Genomic DNA, 14,925 nt, shown 5'->3' with positions numbered 1-14,925 from the left:
GAGTCCGCAGAGGCTGGGATACCTTCGGATGTTCTGAATGGGCACTGCCTTAGTGTCCCAAGGAAGAAGGAACTTCTTCCAGCTGCTGTCTACCCACACACTGTGCCAAACTTCTCAGAGGGCCTGCTCCACACAGAGAGGAAGACGGGTTTATGGAGGTGCCAGTTTTTGGAGGGTGAGTTGTCACAACGCCCTTCAGCCAAGATAAGGACCAACGAAGATTGAGGTCCCCACAGGCATCCCCAGATCAACACATTGGCTTGGTTTGTACCCTGTTCCCCAGATCACGGCCTGCCCCACTCAGACCTCCTCTGTCAGACTTCTTGCCTGGCACTAGTAAGCCAGGCTTGGTGAGAGCACTGTGGCTCCGTGGCCAAGCGTGTGGCCTCTTCAGTCTGCCAGTATTTGATTCTGGCTCCATCACTCATAAGCTGTGTGAGCTTCTGCCAGTTTCTATGTTTCTCTGTGCCTCAGTTATTGCACCAGGACAATGGAGACAAGAATAACTCCCTCCTAGGGTTGTTATGTAGATTAGATAAGTTAACAGAAAGTCAAGTGCTAAGACCAATGCCTGGCACAGAGCCAGCTGGATGCAATAGCTACTACTCTTGTCGGTGACTCTTACTGTATCCTAGCTTAGGCTACGCAGGATGGAGACTGGGGAGAGGCCTCACTCTGAAACCCTGCCCTATATACCAACTCCTCCTTGAGGTGGACAGGTGACACCATCCTAGACCTGGGGCAACAGAGGGGTACAAAAATGACTAACAGGTATGGAAAGACAAACACTTCTCTGGACAGGCTCATCCAGATAGGCAGCAAGCGTCCCTAAGGATCCAGGCTGAACACAGCCTCACCAAACATTTATAGACCATCTCAGAGTGGGAGTAGAAGTTCTATGGCCTCTCTGATAATGAAAATAAAAGCTAATAGAGATAAATTAGAGAGAGTTTTTTTTTTTTTTTTTTCCTGGAGCTGTGAACATTGTAGGGGGAAAGGACAGGAGGCACTAGAAGCTAATGCATTGGGGGAGAAATAATTAGGATAATATCTTAAAATCAAATGTGCCTTTTTTGCTCACCAAAGATATGTGTGTGCGAGTGTGTGAATCATGTCAATAACCTTGACAGTGACCTAGAAGGGTGGGGTGCAGGGTGATTAGTAACAGCCAATCATGACAGCTCATCCAGCCAGCCAGCACTTCCTGAGTTCCGCTATATTCTCAGCCCTACACTCGGCTGGACTGGAGGAGGCAGAGATAATTCAGAATCTCATAGTATACGCAGAAAGAATCATAAATCAAGGCACAAGGGGGTACTGGGCATAATGGAGGGCTGATCGAGGACCCATGTAGGGAGTCTGCATGGGGTATGAGGAGGGTTTCCTGGAGGAGGGGGGAGCACCTGGGGACTGCTCCCAGGAGACATGCACTGAAGGCACATGAGCAGAAACTGGCAAGTCTGCTGGTTGCTCAGTCCCTCAGAAGGACATGAGAGCCTTTTACAAGCCAAGCTTGGACCAGCTCCTGTGCACATGCCTGGTGAGGGGGGACCCTAGCACAATCAAGATGGGGGGCTCTCCGTGAACTCACAGAAAGGGCACAGGTCCTTACACTGAGGGGGTCAATTTCACAAACTTTCTGTCCAGTTTGCGCCCCCACAGTCCTGCAAGGAGAGGATGATCTGGGATTACAATTCCCACAGGGCAGATGTGAACACCGAGGCTCACAGAGGGCAAGGGGATCCTCAGAGGAGTTGGGATGATGCCTAGTCAGTCAGTCCAGTGCTCCTCCTGTCACAACAGATGCCACCACCTCTAGGCTAATGACAGCAGCATCCTGAGTAGAGACACCAGCAGGAACAAAGGCTTGGAGTCAGGAAGGGGCGTGGCTGAGTCAGAAGGTGGTAAGAAGATGGGACTGGATGGAGGGTTCCAGGGGAGGGCTTCCTGGAAGAGGTAGACAGATGGCAGTGGGGGGTCAGACTGGGGAGGAGGAGAGGGAAGGGAGGTGTTCCCTTCTGTAAGGAGGAAGGCGGAGTCTGGCATAGAGGAAAAAGCCCTGGAATAGAAGGCAAGTGATGGGGGTTCCAGGGCTGTCTCACTTTGGGGAACTTGAGTTCTCAGTTCTCAGTGTCCCCATCTGTTCAGTGACAGAGCTGCAGGAGGTGATTGCTAAGGGCATCAAAATTCCAAACTCTCTTAACCTTAGGTACCTTGGAGGCTCCAACTTGTCACACAGTCGGAGACAGGGTAAGGACCAGCCACTGCTGCAGAGACAGCAGGAAACAGAGCCCAAGAGATACAGAGGTCCCCGTCCCCTCACAGATGATGGGTCCCCCAGGGTAAGGGAGGCAGGAGACTTTTCTAGGCCCTTGGGAGTGTGGTAGAAAGAAAAGTGGTTCCTCAAAGAATCTACATCTTAATTCCCCAAACCTGTGCATAGGTTACCCCACGTGGAAAATGGCATTTTGTAGGCTGGTTGAATTAAAGCTTTAGAGAGGCAGAGATCATTGGAATATCTGGTGGGACAATGGGATCATAAAGGTCCTTGTAAGAAGGTGGCAGGAGCCAGGCATGGTGGTGCGACCTGTAATCCTGGCACCTCAGGGGACTGAGGCAGGAAGATCACAAGTTCAAAGTCAGCCTCAGCAACTTGTGAAGTCCTATTTCAAAATTAAAAATTAAAAAAAAAGGGTGGGGGTGTGGCTCAGTGGTTAAGTGCCCTTGAGTTCAATCCCTGGTACCAAAAAAAAAAAAAAAAAAGGGAGGAGGAGGAAGAGGTGGCATTGGTGTCAGTGGTGGGAGGGCCAGAGTCACAGAAAGGTGACAACAGAAGCAGAGGTCAAAGCTGAGGGAAGATGCTCTCTACTGACACTGAAGACAGAGAAAAGGTGCCACGAGCCAAGGACTGTGGAAGCCTCTAGAAGCTGGCAAAGGCACACAGCAGGGTCTCCCTTGAGCCTCTGGAAGGAACGCAGTCCTATGGACATCCTGATTTGAGGACTTCTGACCTCCCACGCTGTCAGATAACCAATCCGTGTAGTTTTACAGTGGTCATCTGTTACAGCAGCAGCTAGAAACTATGACAGGAGGCCAGTGGAGAATCCAGAACAGTGGAAGAGCCCCGGCCCCTGCCAGCTGTCCCTCACCCTGAGATGTGAGGACCCAAGCCTGGCTCTGCCTCAGGCTGTTTTCCTGAGCTCCAGATTTTTAAGTAGCCCAGGAAGATGCTTAGTGCCCTTAGTATCAACTCATTTAATCCACATAACAAAGTTCTATCCCCATTTTATGGATAAGGAACTGGAGGCTCAGACACTAACAGTTGAGAAACAGAGGTCACCCATTCCTAAGTGGCAGAGCAGGGGTTCAAAGTCAGACAGTCTGATCCGGAGTCCATACAGAGATTAGGCAGTCCAATCAGCTTCCACAGGACCCCCTCCACACCCAGACCAGCCTAGCTGTGCTTCAAGGGAATGTGAGAGAGCTGTGCTTGGGTTCCTGCCACGATGCAGAGCTCACTACTAACAGGTCGGTGCTGGAATTTGGAGAAAACCATACCTTCCCCTTACTGGCTGGTGAACTCAGGCATTTTCCTTTACCTGTTAGTTGGACAAAAATAGTACCTATGTTTCCAAGAGTAAAGAATTAAATGACCCAAAACACATAACAAATGCTCAATAAACATTAGCTATCATCATTATTGTCTCTGGAAGCAGCCCATTTAGCTCTCAGAAAGCTCCCACTGTTTAGAATTTCTCCTTTGCACTAAACTGAAGCTGGCCTCCCCATGGCTTCTCCTTATCTCTCCCCACACAGCCCTGAGCACCAAGGAGGCAGCAGCCAGACCCCAAGTGGCTCCAAGTCAGCAGCCTTAGACCTCCCTTGGATTACAAAGTTCCCTGCCCTCTTTCCTTCCTGGGCCTGTCCTCCTCTGTCTGCAGCTTTGTGGATCAAATGCTAAGAGGGACTCACCCTGTAGCTCTGAGGATATGGGTCAAGCCCAATGTATTACTAAAGAAAAGTCCCTGGTGGTTCATCCACATCTTTAGAGAGAACAAAGATCCTGCCTGACAGTTTAGTGTCTGTAAACTATGAAGCACGTGTTTTAAAAATTAAAAAACATCAGAGTTTGAACCCATGTGTGGGAAATAAATTATCTGTGTATAACCTGGTGCATGGAACCTTCTGCATAGGAAAGGCTCTGGGGGACATTCACCAAACTGTCAACTCTGACGACATCTGCAGCATGGGTAGGAATTGAATGAGGGGTATAGTCGCAGGTCATTAATGCTCTTCTGTAAAACTGGAACTTATTTTATAATGACCATGTGGGGTTTTTTTGGTTAAAAAAACAATTATTTTAAATAAAGAGGAATGATGAGAGATCAAACCAAACTTCAAAGCAAAGAAGCCAAGAATGCATAGCTTTCCCTGGAGCAGCTTAGACATTACCTCCTCCCAGACCTCCCCAAACCTCCCCAAACCTCCCCAAACCTCCCCAAACCTCCCCAAACCTCAGAGCCAAGGTAGAGCCATGGAGGGAGCCATGGTTCCCTCCACTGTGGGAAGAAGCACTTGGCCTCTTCCAGGGCATATCTGGTTTTCTTTTTGGCTTTGTTTTGTTCTGGATTGTACATGTATCCACATCGCAGCCCCCGTCAGACTGATTTTGTTGAGGGCAGACACTCCACCCCCGTTCAAGACCTGGTCTCAACTAATAAGAAGGAGAAGTTCAGTTTGGGTGGTGAGTTGAGTGGAAGACTGAATGAAGGCTGGACGTGGTGGCCCACAACTGTAATCCCAGCAGCTCAGGAAGCTGAGGCAGGAGGATCGCGAGTTCAAAGCTAGCCTCAGCAACTTAGTGAGGCCCTCAGCAATTTAGTGAAACCCTGTCTCAGAATAAAACATAAAAAGGGCTGGAAATGTGGCTCAGTGGTTAAGTGCCCCTGGGTTCAATTCCTGGTATTAAAAAAAAAAAAAAGATGAATGGCAACAGCTCTGCAAACTACCCAGGCGCTATTGTTTGGCGCTTCTTCCTCCAGACAATGACAAGGCATTGGAGATCTCTGACCAGGAGAACAAGCTAATGAAATCGCTATTTTAGGAAGATGGATCACAGCAGGGGGGCTGGGAAAGCTGGAGGCCCAGAGATCTGCTTGAAGGCTATTTGGAAAGGTCGGCTCCAAGCTGCCTGCAAGTGTAAAAAAATCTATGAGTGCATTAGGAGGAGCTCCATCCAGTTTTGTTTATTTTTATCCTACAAAATACAAGGTCAGAAATGAGTAGAGTACTTTCTGCTGAAATTATATTTTTTAATTGACACTGCACTTCACACAAATATTAATTCATTTATTCAACAAATAGTTCTTGGGAACACTGTGCTAACCTGAAAGCAAATCATCATTTTCTTTGATGTACATTTTAATTATGGAGATGCTTGAATTCCATTTTGACTTTAGAATGATCAGACTTCTGGCACTTCTGAACCCCTGAGTACCCTCCCAAACACTAACATTCCAAAATCCAGGTTCCTAGGAATCTAAGACTCTATCATTATGAATCTATTTAACATTTGGAAAACAAATGCCAATAGAATTCACCCTGGATTGTTCTGGAATGCAAGTAGCCCTGTGTCTCAGGGGAGAGTTCCAATCTTGGATATCATGTTTTCTAGCGGCAGCCCAGTGCATGCCCTGAAGCAGACCACTGCTGTTGCAAAGGGCCCATGACATTTACTTTGGAGAGAGTTGATACCTCACTGGGAGGAGAGGCTGTGCTGTTGTACATCCCGAGAACTCTGCTCGTGGTGTCCCAGGCGTTCCGCTCTGACAGTTTATGCACTGAGCTGATCCTAGGGAGACCCACTCCAAGCAGGCGGAACAGCCTGACACAGGCCTGGAGTCGGGGACTGGCAGGGCCAGCTGGGTAGTCCTTCCCGTCTTGACACAGACGGTTTCTGCCAGGCAGGAGTGAGAGTAAGAGGAGACAAGACAGGATGGGGCGATGGGACTGTGCTGGGTCAAAAAACGCAAATGGCCCAGGGTGCTAGCTGGTCAATAAGCAAGAGCCTGGCTGGATGTTGTATGGGGCATCTGAAGGAGGCAGCCACTTCTCAGTCTCCCCCTGGTAGGGTTACATGGGCATGTAGACCCAAGAGGGACAAGACCTCTGTGTTTTCCAGAGACACTAGACATTTCAGTCTTTTGTTAAATCATCTGTTTTTTAAGGCACATTTAAATATAACTTTTTGGTAGTTGACACATTCACATGGTTCAGAAATTTAAAATGTAAATGATATTCCGTGAAAAGTGCTCTTTCACACCGTCTGCTTAAGCATGGTCTTAAGGATTCTTCTAGAGTTTCTTTAACTTGCACAAATACAGATATGTATTTGCAATGTCTGAAAGTATATTATATTACACAAAAGGTAGCCTTCTGTAGATACTACTCTGTACTTTGCTTTTTTCATAAATTACGTATATCAAAAAATCCACTCAGGTCATAAAGAGCTTCTTCATTCTTTTCTCTAGTCCAAGGCTACTCCAGGGTATGTATCAGCTACTCTTTACTTAATAAGTCCCCTACTGATGGACATTTGGATATTTCTTTGATCTTTAAAGAAATAGGTCTGATTTTTTTTATGTTTTAAAAGTGCTACACTGACCAAACAACCTCTGGACTGGGCCTTAGGGACACATGCCAGGAGGAGGGTCATATTAGGCAGCGCCTGGGTCCATGAATTCATAGTATAGATGTTGAGCTAACTGAAGAACCTGTTTCTGCTCTCACAGTTGAAAGGAAATCAAACTGAGAACAGCTTCATGTAAATACTGCTTGCAGATTCTTTGCCTTTGAGGCAGTGAGATCCCCATCACTAGAGGTAACCAAGCCCTGATATGAAATGAACTCCAGACAGGGTGAAGAGGCTACCCAACCTCTATGGTGTCTCCTGCCTCCAAGAGCCCCCACAGCCTGATTTACAGACTGGGCCCAACTGGCAGCAGCTTTAGGCACCTCATTCATTCATTCCTTTACACATTTAAAAGGCATTTTCTGAGGCTGTATCTTCTGCCAGGAATCCCTTTCCCCCACATCTTCTCAAAGCCTCTCATTATTCAGATCTCAGATCAATTGCCACTTCAACCCCCGCTGCACCCCATTCACCACCACCCCTCAACCCCAGCCTCTTGCAATTCTTTCCCCCAGTTTATTTTCTTCAGAGCACATGCCAAAATAAAGTCACTCTACATGTTTGTTGTGTGTTTACTGTAGGTGGCCTGGCTTTCCCCAACAGTCAAGGTCAGTAAGGACAGTGGCTATTCCCTGGGTCACCATCGTAGTCCCAGCCAAGCACAGAGTGAAAGCCAAAAAACAGTCACCAGTGATATTACCTTTCCTTTCTGATGCATGGAGCAGCTCAGGTGCCCCAGCATCTTCCAGCGGAAGCTCCAAGGTTAACCACTGGGTTCCAGCTATCAAGCTGTATTAGAGCTTTTACTGTAATTTTTGCCGCACCTTGTGGCAGCCTAGATACGTAGACATTTCTCCTACTCTTGCTTTTCATTATTTATTATGACTTCACTCAGAGGGAAAAGATATTTAGTTGCATCTGATGCACCTCAAAAAGGCTCATAAAAATGGGTCAAAGGGGGCGCTCCTCACAGGAAAGATGAACAAACGGCCCTTCAGAGCTGCCTGGCATCTGGCCGAGGAGAGCGGGATGGAGGAGGCCGAGCACATAGGGGTGGGAAGCCTCCTAGGAGAGCCCCAAGGCCATTCAGCCAGATTGAGGGTCTCCCACTGTGCAGCCCAACTTGCCTTGCTGGTCCTGAAGACCACCCCAAGGCCTGGAGTTCATGGGTTCCCAGGCCAAAAGCAACACCTGCACAGGTTTGGAGTGTTTCTCAGAAATCCCCAAACACACAGCTGTGTGTCCTGCCCTTGATGACAGACACTAGGATATGTGGGAAAGAGTCCCTGGACCACACCCAGACCTCCATTCCCCCTCCTCTCAGCCAGATGGCCTGACAATCTCCAAGACTGAACACTTTCTGTGGACCTTGGCAAGGTCAGGCCCTTTAAGACTCCCTAAGAGACTGCATCCCCATACAGAGATTTGTCACTAGGTAAATTTCTCTTTGTCTTATGCCCCCAAGACAGCGGTAAAGAAATTTTTGGTACCAGGGCCTGAAATGTACTAATTGCTACTATCTATCGAGTGTTTACCATGTGCCTCCCCGCTACACCACCACTGTCCTAAGCCTCTCAGGGACCACTCACGTAATCCTCACAGGGTGCTGTGACAACTTGAGTGTGAGTCCTCTTTCCCAGGTGGGGAACTTGGGCTGAAGTTAATAACTCATCCAAGATCACCCAGATAGAATATGGTCATGCTGGGCTTCAAGTTCAGGCAGGGTGGCCTTCCCACTCCAGAGACATGCTTAAAGAAATGCCTTCTGAAATTTGAATGGGATTTCATATAAATCCCTCTGACCTTTTTATGGCAGCAGGCTGGGAGGTGGGGCAGGGCCCTGGGTGAACTCCAGTTCCAGCTCTAATTCACTGAATGTGGCCTTAAGCAGGCCACCTCCCCTCTCTGGGCCTCAGACTTCCCAGTTATGAAGAAGAGTCAGATCCCATGATCATCCCACCCTGGCCCTGGACATTAGCTTGAAGGAAGGGTGGAAAGTGCTTATACTGAGTTCTGAGCCCTCCATCCTCCCCTACAGCTGCCCCCACACACTCAGATACCCACTTCGCAGGTCTCAAGCCTTCTCCCACTACGACTTACTTTATCCCCAAATACAGCCAAGGGAGGCAGGTGGGGCAGACATTGCCATCCCCATTTCATGAGTAGGGAAACAATGAGACTTAGAGAGAACAATCAATTTACCCAAAGACAAGACCTATTAGATGGTAAAGTCCAGACTTAAACCTATTCCTCGGACTCGTAGTCTGGTGCTCTTTCCTCCAGCCCTCAGCTACTGCTCAGATAAAAAAAAGGCAAAAGAGGCGTGCTTTCTTGGATTTTCAAATTTGGGAAATTGAGGCTCCAAATATTGAGCCAAGAAAAGGAGCAAATCAGAGCTGGAGGATTCGGGAATTTGGTAACCACTCTTTCTTGGCAGGTGCTCATCCGCTGCTCTATAGCATGGTTTCTGTTGCTTTAAGTGGGCAGTGTCCATGGGAAGCCTCAGATTCCAGGGCCTGGGTCACCTACTAGGCCAGTGCCTTCTAGTCTTGTTGCACCAAAGGAAGCCTCTCTGCCTCTTCCTGCCATTCCAATCTACTAATGCAAAAATGTGGTTCCCAGGGGAAGAGAACAATAAGGACACAGGCTTGAAACCAGTCCTTTGTTCTTCTGAAGAAAAGATCACATGAGCCCAGCTTGGGGCAAGACTGCCAGCTCCTTGACCATCGGGGAGGTGGGTAGAAGCAGGAAGTCTGGTGCCTCACTTGCTGTCCTCTCAGGTAGGCACAGTGGATGCCCCATCAACAGGCCTATGGCCCAAGGTCACACCTGCAGATAATTAGTCCCAATCAGGATAGGCCCAAACTGCTGACAGGACAGGAACCGGTTCACAAATGGTGAGCAGTTTCTGAACCGTGGCCCCAGTTGGTAGAGCAGGGGTTGAACTTAATATCGAATGTGTCATGTAAATGGTAGTAAGAAATGGACTTGCTCTCTAATGACATCTTTCTTGGACAGCGTGGAGTGTGAGGACTGGGATGGAGCAGCTCAGGGAATACCTACCTCCCACCCTGCCACCCCAGACCCCAGGTAGAGCTGTGGGCTGAGCTTGTGGTCTTGTGGGGAGAAGTGGCCACTATGCTCTGGGTCTTGTGGGAAGAAGGGCAGAAGTGGGCTAGAATAGTCCCCCTCATAGATTCAGAATCTCGTCAGCAAGAACTTCTTCAGCACAGCCACCAACACAGGTGGTTAAATAAGTGCCCTGTAGCAACATGGAGCCCCCGACAGTTCTTAGGGGATGTCCTTCAAGGTGTCTTAACAATTCACAATGGGACCTAACTGCTTCCTAGAGGGTGCTTTGAAATTTTATATGATGGAGGGGCATTTGCTGGCCTGCAGTGGAACTGTCCCATACAATAAAAATTTTTCCTTCATCCTACACTGTTCTCATGTCCCGCCAAATATTCAGATGCGTAAAACAACAACAAAAACCTATTTACAAATATTCGAATCTAGAACTGAACTTCATTTACATATAAGTGTGAACTTGCAATTTCCATGGCCTTCATATACTCTGACTTTTCTAGGAAGGCAACTACCAACTATACCATGTAAATCAAGCAAACCTTTGTCTTACAAGGAACTTTGCCAAGAGTTCCTCTCCTATTTGTGAAATCCTGCTCAGGATGGGCAGGCACGAACCCCTGATCCTCACCCCTGCCTATGTCTGGTCAGGGGGCTGCATTCACAGTGGTGTTTCTGTGTTTGCGGAAAGCCCTAGGCCCCTCCATGATGTCACGGCGTTTAGACATTCAGAAGGTATGCATATCAAACACATATTACTTAATAATAAATAATGTTGCTTTTATTTCTTCTTTACCTCATCGGGCATTGTTTTGGTTTTATCTGAAATTAGATGTGAAAACAGTCTACATTCTTTATGAATTTAATTTCAGGAGAGTAAAGAGACATTGTAAATATTCACTATCCCAAGGGGACTCTGGGTGGGACTGGGTAGAGAATGCCAACTTGATTTATCCTTAGTATGTGATCAATGCTCCATAAAGCAGAGGAAGGGGTGTAGAGATCTTCTACCGAATATCACGTACAAGTGTTTTGATATAGTGTGTGTGTGTGTGTGTGCATGTGTGTGTGCATATGTGTTGTGGGTTCATATAATGGTTCCATTAACCACAATATAATTTTTGTATTATATTTTGCACTGTCTCTATATTATAATATTGTATTATACTTTTATATAAATGGGAGCATACTTAGCATATGCTCACTTCTACTCAAATATGTATCTCAGACATTTATTCATGTCTGTACAGATAGCTCTACTTATTTTTGATGGTTTCATAGTACTTTATTGTATAAAAAAGTCATAATTTAGTTAGCCAGCTCCTATTGATAGAGGTTATATTGTTTCTATTTATTTGTTATTGTGATAATTTCATGACTACTATACATATGTAGATATCATTGTGCACCTGTGTGAATATATCTGTGAGAAGAATTCCTTAAAATGCATATAAAAGTTCTAGGTCAGAGAATAGGTATGTATATTGAAAAATTTGGTAGTTATTACAAGTTTCCCTCCCATAAGAAATTACATCAATTTATACTCCTATTACAGTATATACAAAAAATATGTTTCTCATACCTTTTCCAACACCAAACCTTAATCTTTAAAAAGCTAATGGTATTGTTTTTAAGTGTCTCATGATTATTTTAATTTGCAGCATTAAAATTATGAATCAGATCCACAGCATTTTTATATACTATTGGGGCATCTGCATTTTTTCCCATTGAATTACCTATACATACACTTTGCCTGGCTTTTCTACTGACTTTTTTTTTCTTAATCATTCTTAAAAGTTCTTTGCATATTAAGGAAATTCTTTCTTACCTGTGTTCTACTTTTTGCCCCCCAATTTTGTTTGTTGTCTTTTGGATGTTTTGTTTTGTTTTAGTTTGGTTTTGTGCAGTACTGAGGATTGAACCCAGGGCCTCTCCACCACTGAGCTACACAACCCCAGTCCTTTTTATTTTATATTGAGACACGGTCTTGCTAATTTGCCCAGACTGTCCTTGAATTTGCAATTTCAACTCCTGCCTCAGTCTCCCAAATAACTGAAATTGCAGATGTGCGCCACTTTACTCAACTTCTTTTGGTGTTTTTACCTACATACAAAAGATTCACCATTTTAACAGTTATTTATATTTTTTCTTTATTTTTTTAAAAAATATTTTTTAGTTGTTGACGGACCTTTATTTTATTTATTTGTATGTGGTGCTGAGAATCGAACCCAGTGCGTCACGAATGCTAGGCAAGCGAGTTACCACTGAGCCACAACCCCAGCCCCTATTTATAACATATTTTTTAAAGGCCTTTCCTAAGATTATAAATATTTTCCCTTATGTTTTTCCCTAGTTTATTTTTTCCATTTAAAGTTTTGATCAACTTGAAGTTTTTTGTTTTAATTAATATAATTATGCATACTTACGGGATGCACTGTGGTATTTTGATACACATGTACAATGTGTAATGATCCAATCAAGGTAAGTAGGATATCCATCACCTCAACAACCATTTATTTTGATATAAAGAGTGAAGTAGCCAGGTACCATGGGACATACCTGTAATCCCAGCAGCTTGGGAGGCTAAGGCAATAGATCATGAATTCAAAGCCAGCCTCTGCAAAAGTGAGGTGCTAAGCAACTCAGTGAGACTCTGTCTCTAAATAAAATACAGAACAGAGCTGGTATGTGGCTCAGTGGTTGAGTGCCCCTGAGTTCAATCCCCAGTACTCCTCCAAACAAAAGTGAGGTAGGGGTCCAATAGGCTGCATTTATAAACACCTACATATATTTGGATCTGTTTCTGGACTCTCTACTCAGGTCCATTATTTGTCTGAAATTTTACTTTCAAGAACAACTTCAGTTATTGGAGCTTTATTGTATGTTTTTTAACTGTTCTAGGGCTTCTACCCATTTTTTTAATTGCAGAATTTTTCTAACTATCCTAGAGTAATTATGTATCCAATATTTAACATCATTTGGACAAAGCCTCCTACCCCAAATCCGTTAATATTTTGTTTGAGATGGCTTTGAACTAAAAGACTACTTAGGGGAAATGGACATCTTCATGATTTTCAGTCTAAGAACAAACAACATCTCTCCATTTATGTCCTTCAGTGGAGTTTAAGTTTATTCCTAAGTATTCTCTATTTTTTGTTGTTGTTGATGAGCTCTTTTTCCCTATTATGCTATTGTTTGCTTATAAGAAACCTAGTGATTATATTGATAATAGATTATTCTTAATTCTTCAAAATTAAGCATATTTATGACTTTGGGATACTTACAGTCTTTTCCTACTCGATTATGTGACTTTAAGATATGAAGGCTCTTTGGTCATCGGTTTACCTGAAAATACAATCCACACCCAGACTTGCTGCCTAGGCCTGCTGCACCCTCTGCAGGCGCCAGGACACTTAACCCACCCGTTGCCCTCAGCGCCAACCTTCTAGGTCAGGGCTGTTCAACTCCAGTGCTTCTCCAGGTTGGGATTGCAGGATAAAGTGGGAGCTGCTGGCTGAGGGCTGTGCAGGCCTGTCCTGAGAGGCCGCTGCTGCTGACACTAATATCCCATGGCCATGTGGGAGGTGGCCCAGTGGAACTGCTCTTCTAATTTTTTAAGGGAAGCCAGAAATTCATATTATTTTTTAAGTGTGGCTCAAATTTTCTTAAAGCCCTATGTGAGGCAATTAGACATATCTATGTGATAGATGATTCTTTTCACTAGCTGGCCACTTCTATAGACAAGCACCTCAGAAAGGAGTCCTCGGCCTCGGTTCAGTGGATTATTATCCACAAGGATGTGCACAAACAGATGTAAAGTCTTCTTGTGACTTGCCTAAGCCCAAATTCCCCATGATCCCCAGTTCTCTTTTTTTGTTGAACCCCAGTTCTAATCATAAGCCTTCTCTCTGTGGTGCGGTCACCCTGGGATCTCATTTCATCATCAGAAGGACCCTGAGAGACCAGGACCATTTCACAGATGGAAAACTGAGGCTCAGTTTTCCAAAGGCAGACAGCAAGGAAGTGGCAGCCCTAGGATGGGTCCCTAGATTACCCCTGTGTGGTAGAGGGGACAGCTGCACAATCCCTGGTGTCCACTGCAGTGCCACTGATCACTCCTTGAGACCTTAGCCAAAATATTCAATTGTCCTGGTTCTTTAGGCAAGAAACAGACATTCTTCTAACAGGACCCACCTCCCAGGGTTCTCCTGAGGGTAAAAAAACACTCACTTAGCAGAGTGACTAGCTCTCAGTAGGCACTCAAGGAAGTGACAGTGACGATTATTACGAGTTGGTCCAGTCTTCTTTCCACTCTCCCACCCCCACCTCCCTAATTGTGCTTCCTTGAAAAGAATAAGGATCAGGTTTTGGGGGACTGGGAGCCAGCTCTCACTCTTCTAATTACCCCTTAAATTGGGCAAAATGGGATGCTGTGAAAAGTCCTGTCATGGACCCTGCTGACACCAGCAGAGAAGACCTCATTCAACGTCTGTGTAAAAGTTCACTTGGACTGAAGCTCCCTGGCTCCCTACCCCTTTGCTCACCTCTCCCAACCCACAGCTCAGCTGCACTGCAGGCTCCACCCCACCTCAGGTGCACTGGGACCAAGTCACTCTTGCCAGCCCATCTGACTACCATCTGGTACCCAGACCTGCAAACAGAGCTCTAACTATTTCAGCCTGAGCCCCAGTACTGGCCTTCAGGTTCAGGCCTCAGCTGGCCCTCCCTGCCTGGCTGCTCTGGCCTAAGGCATGCCTGGGACTAAGTTCCTGTCTCGCCCATCCCTAGTCCTAAAATTCCAACCCAGATCTAGTTCTCAGCATCCCTGATGCACGCACAGCCCACCTGCACATCTGAGAACTCCTCATCTCTGTCACTACTCACTGTGTTCTGCACACCAGCCTGTGGGGAGATCCGGCCAAACCCCCACCCAGTGCTCAAGCCCAAGGGCAGCCCATCAGTCCCCCACTGTCCACTTGTATTTCCTACCTGCCAGGTTGGGCAACCCCCTGGAGATGGCCACTGAGCCTGTTCCTGGGGTTCCACAGGGCAGAGCGATGGAGTTATGGAGAGGGGTCCTCTGCAGCAACAAGCCCAACAGTGACAGGCCACATAAAAGGGTTCAGAGAGGGGTAACACTAGCTCCATTT

The 14,925-nt window shown here is 46.0% G+C and overlaps 1 protein-coding gene across 4 annotated transcripts in view; it reads right to left on the bottom strand.

Annotated features, from left to right (window-relative positions):
- Pax5 (paired box 5) overlaps positions 1-14,925 on the bottom strand; it is a 193,244-nt gene that overhangs the window by 71,808 nt on the left and 106,511 nt on the right. The gene's annotated exons all lie outside the window — the stretch shown is intronic.

The sequence above is a fragment of the Marmota marmota genome, unplaced genomic scaffold (assembly GCF_001458135.2).
Source record: "Marmota marmota marmota unplaced genomic scaffold, marMar, whole genome shotgun sequence".
Classification (NCBI taxonomy): Eukaryota; Metazoa; Chordata; class Mammalia; order Rodentia; family Sciuridae; genus Marmota; species Marmota marmota.
Note: the sequence above shows the minus strand (reverse complement) of the source record. Positions and strands in the feature narration are given on the sequence as shown.